Source organism: Hordeum vulgare, chromosome 5H (assembly GCF_904849725.1).
Source record: "Hordeum vulgare subsp. vulgare chromosome 5H, MorexV3_pseudomolecules_assembly, whole genome shotgun sequence".
Lineage (NCBI taxonomy): Eukaryota > Viridiplantae > Streptophyta > Magnoliopsida > Poales > Poaceae > Hordeum > Hordeum vulgare.
In genome coordinates, this window is record NC_058522.1 from 476,003,620 (window position 1) to 476,014,258 (window position 10,639).

At 47.7% G+C, this 10,639-nt stretch overlaps 1 pseudogene; it reads right to left on the reverse strand.

Moving 5' to 3' along the window:
- Positions 1 to 5,229: 5,229 nt before the first annotated feature.
- Positions 5,230 to 5,819, reverse strand: LOC123451757 (annotated as a pseudogene).
- Positions 5,820 to 10,639: the final 4,820 nt, after the last annotated feature.

The window sequence follows — 10,639 nt, forward strand, 5'->3', positions numbered from 1 at the left end:
CTGACGACGAGCTGGATGCAGCAACATGGGCTGCTGTGATGAGGGGTTTGCAGCAGCGGTGACACACAGTGGTGGCCGGCACCGAGACAGCCTGCAGCAACGCCGACTGTTGTGATGAGGGATTGTAGCAACGGCGACCAACAACGATGGCCGGTGATGAGATCGACTACAGTAACGTCGTCTGTTGCGACAGGGGGTTGCCGCAGCGGTCGTCGACATCGATGAGCCGACTGCATTGGAGGCTCGTGGGATAGACGAGAAAGGATAAGTGTCGGAGTTGAGGATCTGTGTCCCCAGACTTCTCTAAAGAACAAGGTTTGAACACTAGGGCTTGGATTGGCAACCTGCAACACGACGGTAAACAAGATTGACGGTGAGCTCACTCGTTCTCATCGGACATGAATGGGACGCGCGAGCTACCTAGGTACGGGCCATCGTGCGGTAGAAAATTCTACTCCTGCTTGTGTTGTATTGCACTTTGACGTAGGGCTTGTGGCTCTAGTACACAAGGTGTGAGGGAGAGAATGGCTCGATCCTTTTACATGGAGGTGACCCTGCCCCTCTTGTAGTGCGTCGGTCCTCTTACTCAAGAATATCGGTGGGAAAGGGTAGCTCCAAGGTAGCAATTTGAAGGGGGACAGGAGCCCAGACTAATCCTGAAAAAAGGTGGTCTTCACTTGCTTAAGTGGTCTTCGTGATGCACATGTGGGCTTGACGATGACCTCCGTCCTGGCGCATCGATCCATCCTGATCTTCTTTCACTGAATCGGGAAGCTTCGGGAACCTGCTTTTGGAGGGGCAGCGGGCGTTGCACCTTAATCACCAAAGAGGAAAACCTCCATGTCTACGTACGCATGCACGATCTCTATTGCCTCCTCTGTGGGGGTGTGGCACCCACGTGGTAGCCGCGGGACCCTGCAGATGGAGATGTATGCCACACTTCGCGAGGTAGCCTGGTGAGAGGGGCCTCATGGGGCGGCCTAGTGCCTGGCAACCTCAACAGGGACCGACCAGGCGGCATGGGGCCTTGCGGGGTTGCCACTCATGAGGTGGCTCCCTTCGGAGTGGTGAGGCTGGGCCACCCGATACGGGCTAGCTCAAGCGTCGCCCTCAGGGCCAACGGTAGATGGGACATGGCACTTTGGGTCCCACTGGGCCGACAATGGCCTCCAGGCCCGCGACATGCACGTTTCGCAAGTGAGGCACGAAATGACGCGGGTAGGAGCATCATGGTCCCCGACAAACTATCGTGCGAGGAGGTGACGCATGTCATTTGTGACGGGACGTGACGTTTCCACTCCTCCACACGCCCCGGGAACCGTGCACCAGCCTAGAAAACTACGAGACACGTAGGGTGAAACCATCATAACTCGCCTTCCGCCACAATCTTCCGTTGCACACCGCTTCTCCTTTCCTGCACAATCGACGCTTCCTTCCGGCTTCTTCTCCGCCTCCGTTGTTGCTTTTCATCGTCATGGCACTGAAGAGGAGTGCTGACGCCACCGGAGCGCAGGCGGAGCCCGCGCTACTGTCCTCCTCCCGTAGAAGTGGCGACATTAACCACTCGAGGTCCCTCCCGATGAAGAGGCGCTGGGCCGCCGCCGATGAGTAAGTTTATCGGCCTCCCTCGTGTATTACTTCTTGCCTCACTCGAGCCTAGTAAGTTGAACCCTTGATTCGACAGGGCAACCGCAAGCAGGAGGTAGAGGGCCGGCTTATTTGCGGCACCCTTGCCCTCACTTTTCATTATGGAGGCCTCCGCCCCTCCGCCAGGTACCAAGGACTTGAAGCCCTCGCCCGCCAGCCGGATACCGAGGCAGAGCGGGTAGTGGTGGAGGAAGAGCGTGGGGGCACCTGTTGCCCCACGCAACGACCTACCTCGCCTGATTTACGAGGCAAATGTTCCTCCCGAGGTGCCTGCCATTGAGGGTGTCCACCAGGGGGCCGCAGTGAGCCCCGAACATGGATCAGCTCGACGAGGCATGGAGAAGGTCGCGCCCGCCCCCGGTGCATGGTTGGTGGCGCTAACCTGGCCAAGGGGTAAGGGCCCTGCAGAAGGGGAGACCCCCGTAGGGACCTCGAGAGTGGACGCGGTAGGAGGCAGCATCGGGGCGCCCTTGTGTTTGACCCTTTAAAGGATCATGGGCAATGTCGTGGTCAAGTGTGGTACCTTGAGGGGCACTCACGCCGCTCTTCATGCGCTCGAGGCCGATCTCTAGGAAGAGGAGGCGTGCCTTGTGGCTAAGTGCCCGAGCCTGGCTGCCGAATGGAGCCAGCTTGACGTGGTCGTTAAGCTGGGTCGGAGGCACGGTGATGCGGCCCAAGAGTAGTAGAACAAGACGATGCATGACACAAAGGAGTTGTGGGAGAGCGCCGTCCATGAGGCAGAGGCAGCTAATGAGCGGCGCTTGAAGGCTAAGTTCCATGGCCGGCGGATGGAGGAGCAGATAGCTCTCCGCGAGCAGGAGCTCAGGGCGCATGGGGATGCGGCTGCTGCGCGTGAGTGGAAGTACATCGCCCGCGAGGAGGAGTTGGCAAAGAGGAAGGAGGCCATCATCGGGTGGGAGGTCGATATGGTCAGCTGGGAGCAAGAGGCCGCTCGGACCACCTCTGACCAGGAGGCGGAGCGCGAGCGCCTCACAACCCTGGAGATCCAGGTCCTTACTTTTCATGTTGAGTCAACTTGTTATTCCAACCTAAATCTATTAGTTGGCAAGCACCATGTGATGGGGAAAGATCCAAACATATATATCCAACAAGATATATTTGATCATGATTCATTATTGTTGACAATTATCTCTATGATAAGTATGTTGGGAGGCAGAACTTTAAGCCCCTATATTTCTTTGTGTTCGATGGATGTTGTTTGTTCCAAAAATATGCCTTGAGTATTAGCAATCATAGAAGACTATATGGTAATTGAGTATGTGGAGTTCTTACTTAGACTTGATGATGCATTGAAATTATTTGATGACTATGAACATATGATGTTGAGTTTCAAGAGAATGCACTGTTTGAACCATGACATGTGAATTGATTGCTACTCAACCATGATGATTTTTATGAAAAAGTTGCTGGTTATGATGCTATAGAAATTGATTGGAAGTATCATTGATCAAAATTATATACTATGCTAGCATTTACACTTCATAAATTATTTCTTTTATCATTTACCTACTCGAGGACGAGTAGGCATTAAGCTTGGAAGTGCTGATACGTCTCCAACGTATCTACAATTTATGAAGTATTCATGCCAAGTTTTCCTATTATTACAATACTTTTATATAGTTTTGATGCACTTTATATGATTTATTTACCCGGATTGACGTTGTTTTCAGCAGAATTACCGTGGTGTTGTTTTTATGTAGAAAATGAAAGTTCTCGGAATCGCACGAGACTTTGTTATAATTATTTCTGGAGGAAATAAGCAATATTGGAGCGAAGAACCACTAGAGGGGAGCCACCTGTGGAGCACAAGCCAATAGGGCGCAACCCCCTAGGTCACGTCCTAATGATTTGTGGGGACCACATGGCTCCGTTTGGCGTGATTACAATGCTGAAAAATTCTATATATACCAGAAATCCTAGAAATAAAAATAGAACTTCCGCTCCGCTGCCGCAACTCTGTGTATCAATGAAAAAACCCATCTCGAAATTTATTTCAATGCTAACTAAATTATTTTGGAAAAATATTTTCAATAACTCGTTTTATAAATTTTAACCTTTGTTAACTTTATTTTAGATCGAGAACCATTTTCATTAAAGTTGAAATTGTTTTTGATTTAATTCAAGGTTAAGATTGTTTTGATCATAACTAGAGTTTCATAAAATATTTTCAATTACTTCTTTTTGATAATATTTTTTTATGAAAAATACTTTGTGTTAACATAGTTGTTTTATATTTTATTTTTTGTTAAATTATTATTTTAGTTTTTTCTTTGTTGTTAAATTTGATTAGGACAAAAACCTGTATTGCCTAGTGAATTAATCTTTATAGTTCTTTATTTTTTTCTTCAAAGTAATTCTTCTTGCTAGTAAAATATTTACTAAAATCCTTTATCCACTATCCATACTATATTTGTATCACCATCTCTTCGTCGAATTAGTGCACCTATACAATTTGCCATTGTCTTAGGTGTGTTGGGGACACAAGAGAGTTTTTGTATTTGATTGCAGGGTTGTTTGAAGGTGACAATCTTCATCCTACACCTCTCACCGATTGATAAACCTTAGGTCATCCACTTGAAGGAAAATTGCTATTGTCCTAAAAAACTTTGCGCTTGGAGGCCCAACATAGTCTATAAGAATAAAGTTGTGTAGTAGACACCACGCTACGCTGGCGAGGTTGAGTTAGGAGCGATCCGGAGCCAAGGACGACGCAACAACGACATCGCTGGTGTGTGCGAGTCGAAGGCTAATGGTCTTAGGTGCGGGAGAGTGCGGAAAATCGTCGAAGATGAAACCTTGGCGGGGTTTAGAGGGGTTGTGAGAGTGTGAAGGTAGCATTGCGGAGGATGCAACTTCGGCAGGGCGACGTGGCAACAACAGGTGGCAGAGGCCGATGACACATGAGAGGGTCGCGAGGAGAGAAAATATGTAGTTCGTGTTAGGATTTAATTAATCCTATTATTTAGGAATAATCCTCCCTTGTAATTAGTGTGCGGTTTGCCCCTGGCAACCGTTCGAAGCGCTCGCACGTCTCCACGATGGGATGCGTCCCTTCATGGCGTTGGCGACGGTTCCATTGTATTTAATACTCACGGATCATCAAGGAAAGGGATAGTCTGATTCAATCATTTTAAACACGTTATCAGCCCGTAACTCTACCGAGAGCAGAGCAAAGACAAAACAACTCCGGCGAGAGTCGCCGGGAAAAGAAGAAAGAAGGGAGGAAAGGAGAAGGTAAGAGGATGCCTCGTGGTCTCCTATCCTTCTTCCTCCACCTAGTTCGTGATGGCGGTCGATGTTGACAGAGTCGTCGCCGTCGCCATGGTGTTGGCGGACTTCGCCGCCACAACCGCCATGCCCGCGATCTTTGCCAGTTTGGAGGCCGCCGGAATGGTTTCCGCCGCCGTGCACCACGTCTTAGGCGTGGTGCCCGTGGTCACCACGGTGCTGGGACCTCCGGTGCTTCGCGTGAACCGGCCATGCTGGCGGCGGTGCCGCTCCCGGCATGGATTCTTGCCAGACCGGCTGCTCCGAACCTGTACGCGGACGAAGTAATGGAGCCTGTGAACGGAGCAATGGACGTCGACGCCGTTGAGCTGGAACTTGCGGAGCCTCTACCACCACAACCATGCCCAGTGCACGGATGGGGGCCATGCCCGACCCCGTCGTCGTGTCCTCCACTGGACTACGAGGTCCAGGAGGAGGTCGAGCCCGCGCCACCGGCGCTGCCCGTGGAGCCCGCACAACCGGACTCGCCGCGCCTTCCATCATCGACTCTGGAGCACGAGACAGTGGCCGTTGGGGCTTCTGCAGCAAGCTTCGTGCTGGGATGCACCTGCCCTCGCCGGTTGGTGCACGCGCCATGAACGTGGACACCGACGCCTCTTCGTCGAGCGCGAGCCTCAGGATGCGCCTCCCCGCGTAGGCTGTTGTGCATGGGGACATCTTCGACAACGGAGCCGGCAACTCCTCCAACCCATCAGCGCGCCGCCGCTGGCACATAGTGTCGCGCGCCGTGCTGCAGCACGCCGGTCGTCGGCCGGGACGATGGAGCCCGGTGAATCTTGGGCTTGCCAATGGCCACTCCAATGGCGCTGCGCCAGGGGCACACCTTCCTGGAGGAACTTCTTCAGAGGAGGAGGATGCTGCGTCGGGGCCTTTGACCTCGCGTCGGTGAGGCAGTGACCGACGATGGAGGTTGGTGGTGGTGGTGCTAATGGGTGGTTGCAATGTATTGTGTGCTAATGGAGAAGAAGGGAAGGCTGTAGTGTATTGTGTGCTAATGGAGAAGAAGATGGGAACGATGCATCCTTATCCATTCACCAGCGCATACAGCTGTGGATAGCCACATGCCTGTTAGTTATCCACCCACCATCCACCACCACTTTGCATGTGCACCACGTGCCACCACACCCACCACATACACCAGCCCACCACGCTCTTGCATGCAACATTTGTGTTTGGCACCGGTTCCTGCGTGCAAGCAACAAAAGATCTCGCCCTGAAAAAAAATACGAAAAGCAAGTGTGTCTTTGCCATGGGTAGTAGGCTGCCTATGTTGGCATATTGTTATTTTTTTTTCTTTTCGTTTTCTTTTCTGATTAGCTTCTAGTTTTCAGTTTTTCTTGTACATATGTATTTGTTAGTATTTTCTAACATAGTACTATGTAATATCTGCTTATCGAAATATCAACATGTGTATGGATGCAATTTGTAATTGCTACATGTTGATTATGCTTGAAAATTATATGACTACTTTCAGTTTTTGCACATATCTTATGGATTGCATCTAATGCACTGTACGCTTTGTTCACAACTGTGAGGTCTACACCACATGGTGATTACCTTCAAAGTGTTTTAAATAACATAAGGTTGTACAAAGTACCATAAGATTAAGGTTTGCACTACTTGGTAGTGCTTACCTCAAAGCAAAAATGAAGGACACATATTATGGCAGGAAGAACGCCGTACGATTGTCTATGTCACTTCGTGGTGATTACCTCTGTGTGTTCTACAAAACAAAGATCTACGCCATTTCATGGTGATTATCTTTTGTAGACAGTCATATTTTCGGTCGTTTAGGATTTTCCTAGACCTTTATATTTAATCAAGCATTTTATTTTACACACAATTAATTTACATGAGTGTAAATTAATGCGCATGATATTTTCATGCAGGATATGGCTGACATATCCAAGAAGGAATTTGCTGAGCTTGCCATTGATGGCAGAAATTATCTGACCTGGGCCATGGATGTCAAGATTAACTTGGCGGCCAGGAATCTGATCAGCACTATAACCACACCTACTCAAGGTACTCCTGCTATCGCAGATACGGCAAAGTATGCTTCTTTGCACTTCATTCGACACCACCTTGATCCTGCTCTGAAAGAAGAGTATATGATGGAGGAAAATCCTCTATCATTGTGGAACTCCTTGAAAGAGCGTTATGATCAACAAAGGTCAGTGATGTTGCCTGAAGCGCAAAGAGAATGGGCACTTATCCGTTTCCAGGATTTTAAGTCCGTTGCAACGTACAATTCTGCCGTGCATCAAATCAACTCTAAGTTGAGATTCTGCAATAGTGCAGTTTCGGATGCGGATCTCATTGAAAAGACACTCTCTACTTTCCATGCTAATATGAGGATTCTTGCTGAACAACATTGTCAGCACAAATACAAGAAGCATTCTGAGTTGATACATGCACTCCTTCAGGCTGAAAAGCACAGTGAAATTCTCGATAAGAATAATATGTCCCGTCCAACGGGAACACTGCCGCTGCCTGAAGCACATTTTAATTCTCAGAATACTCAGAAGTCCCGTGGCCCAAAAGGAACCATAGGAAGTTTAAAGGAAAGTGGAGACGCAATGAGAATCAGAATAGCAATGGAGTACAAAAAGTAAGAATCATTTTAAGAAAAATGATAAGGGTAGCAGCTCTCAAGCTTGCTACAGATGTGGTTGTACTACTCATCATGCAAGGAAGTGTACAACTTTTAAGCATTTGGTGACGTTGTATCAGCAATCGATTGGCAAGGGCAAGAAGGCTCAAGGGAACCAGTACGAAGCTCACTTCACTGGTCAAATGATTGAAAGTTCTCAAGATGTTCATCTGAACACAGTTCATGACAACATGGAGAACCAAGATCAGGCTCAGCAAAAGGAAGGACCGCCACTTAATGTTGGTGACATGTTGGTGGATTTCACTTCTACTAATGACATATATGGAGATATGCTTCGATCTTCCAATAATGTCATAAGTGTTGTGATGATTTCCTTAGTTATATTGTGTGTTGTAAAATAATTATGTCCTCAGACATATGTGTGGGGGAACGTCGCATGGGAAACAAAAAATTTCCTACGCGCACGTAGACCTATCATGGTGATGTCCATCTACGAGAGGGGATTTCCGATCTACGTACCCTTGTAGATCGCATAGCAGAAGCGTTAGTGAATGCGGTGGATGTAGTGGAACGTCCTCACGTCCCTCGATCCGCCCCGCGAACCGTCCCACGAACCGTCCCGCGATCCGTGCCACGATCTAGTGCCGAAAGGATGGCACCTCCGCGTTCAGCACACGTACAGCTCGACGATGATCTCGGCCTTCTTGATCCAGCAAGAGAGACGGAGAGGTACATGAGTTCTCCGGCAGCGTGACGGCGCTCCGGAGGTTGGTGGTGATCTAATCTTAGCAGGGCTCCGCCCGAGCTCCGCAGAAACACGATCTAGAGGAAACACCGTGGAGGTATGTGGTCGGGCTGCCGTGGCAAAACTTGTCTCAAATCAGCCCTAATACCTCAGTATATATAGGAGGGAGGGGGAGGGAAGAGGCAGCCTCAAACCCTCAAGGTTTGGCCGAAATTGGAGGTGGAGGAGTCCTACTCCAATCCTACTTGGAGTAGGATTCCACCTTCCCACTTGGAAACTCTTTCCACCTTGTGTTTTTTCCTTCTCAAACCTTATGGGCCTTAGTGGGAACTTATTCCAGCCCACTAGGGGCTGGTTTATCTCTTCCCATAGCCCATGAGACCCCTTGGGGCGTGACACCCCTCCCGATGGTCCCCGGCACCCCTCCCGGCACTCCCGGTACACTACCGATGAGCCCTAAACTTTTCCGGTAATGCACGAAAACCTTCCGGTAACCAAATGAGGTCATGCTATATATCAATCTTCGTTTCCGGACCATTCTGGAAACCCTCGTGACGTCCGTGATCTCATCCGGGACTACGAACAACATTCGGTAACCAACCATATAACTCAAATACGCATAAAACAACGTCGAACCTTAAGTGTGCAGACCCTGCGGGTTCGAGAACTATGTAGACATGACCCGAGAGACTCCTCGGTCAATATCCAATAGCGGGACCTGGATGCCCATATTGGATCCTACATATTCTATGAAGATCTTATCGTTTGAACCTCAGTGCCAAGGATTCATATAATCACGTATGTCATTCCCTTTGTCCTTCGGTATGATACTTGCCCGAGATTCGATCGTTAGTATCCGCATACCTATTTCAATCTCGTTTACCGGCAAGTCTCTTTACTCGTTCCGTAATACAAGATCCCGCAACTTACGTTAAGTTACATTGCTTGCAAGGCTTGTGTGTGATGTTGTATTACCGAGTGGGCCCCGAGATACCTCTCCGTCACACGGAGTGACAAATCCCAGTCTCGATCTATACTAACTCAACAAACACCTTCGGAGATACCTGTAGAGCATCTTTATAGTCACCCAGTTACGTTGCGACGTTTGATACACACAAAGCATTCCTCCGGTGTACGTGAGTTATATGATCTCATGGTCATAGGAACAAATACTTGACACGCAGAAAACAGTAGCAACAAAATGACACGATCAACATGCTACGTCTATTAGTTTGGGTCTAGTCCATCACATGATTCTCCTAATGATGTGATCCCGTTATCAAGTGACAACACTTGCCTATGGCCAGGAAACCTTGACCATCTTTGATCAACGAGCTAGTCAACTAGAGGCTTACTAGGGACAGTGTCTTGTCTATGTATCCACACAAGTATTGTGTTTCCAATCAATACAATTATAGCATGGATAATAAACGATTATCATGAACTAAGAAATATAATAATAACTAATTTATTATTGCCTCTAGGGCATATTTCCAACAATATGGTATTGTAATAATTATGTCCTTAAACATAATGTATTATAATTTGTAAGCAGACATACATAGTATGTAATGTATGTGTTAATTCTATATGAGATTGGATAAATAATGAATTTTATTCTTTTACTCTATAGAAAACTTCTAGAAACAATCCAATGGAGGAGGAAATTTGTTTAGTGGACAGTGGTGCCTCTAACACAATTCTACGGGAGGTTAAATACTTCCAAAGTCTCAAAAAGAGTAAGGGAAGTGTTATGACAATTGGTGGTCATGACACGGTAATTATTGGTTCTGGTCAAGCCACATTTACCCTCCCGAATGGTACAAAACTTGAAATCCAGGAGGCTTTATTGTATCCGGATTCAACTCGTACCCTGTTGAGTTTTAAGGATATTCGTATGAATGGCTACCACATTGAAACTCACGAAGACAATGCGGTTGAAAGCTTACTCATAACTCAGCAGAAGGGACCCGACAAGGAAACCCTTGAGAGGTTGCCTGCTCTATCTTCTGGACTGTATTACATATACATCAAGCCAGAGCAACATTTGGCATACAAAATAATTTTTCAAAATCTTGACAAGTTCAAGATATGGCATGATCGCCTGGGTCATCGTGGTGTGGGGATGATGAGAAAAATTATTGACGGTTCAATTGGACACAACATAACGGTTGCTAATTTCCCCAAATCCTCAGATTTCGTATGCACTGCATGTGCAACTGGGAAATTAATCACAAAACCTTCATATCTGAAGATCAAGAATGAACCACTTAATTTTCTTGAACGCATTCAAGGAGATATATGTGGTCCAATTCAACCGTTAT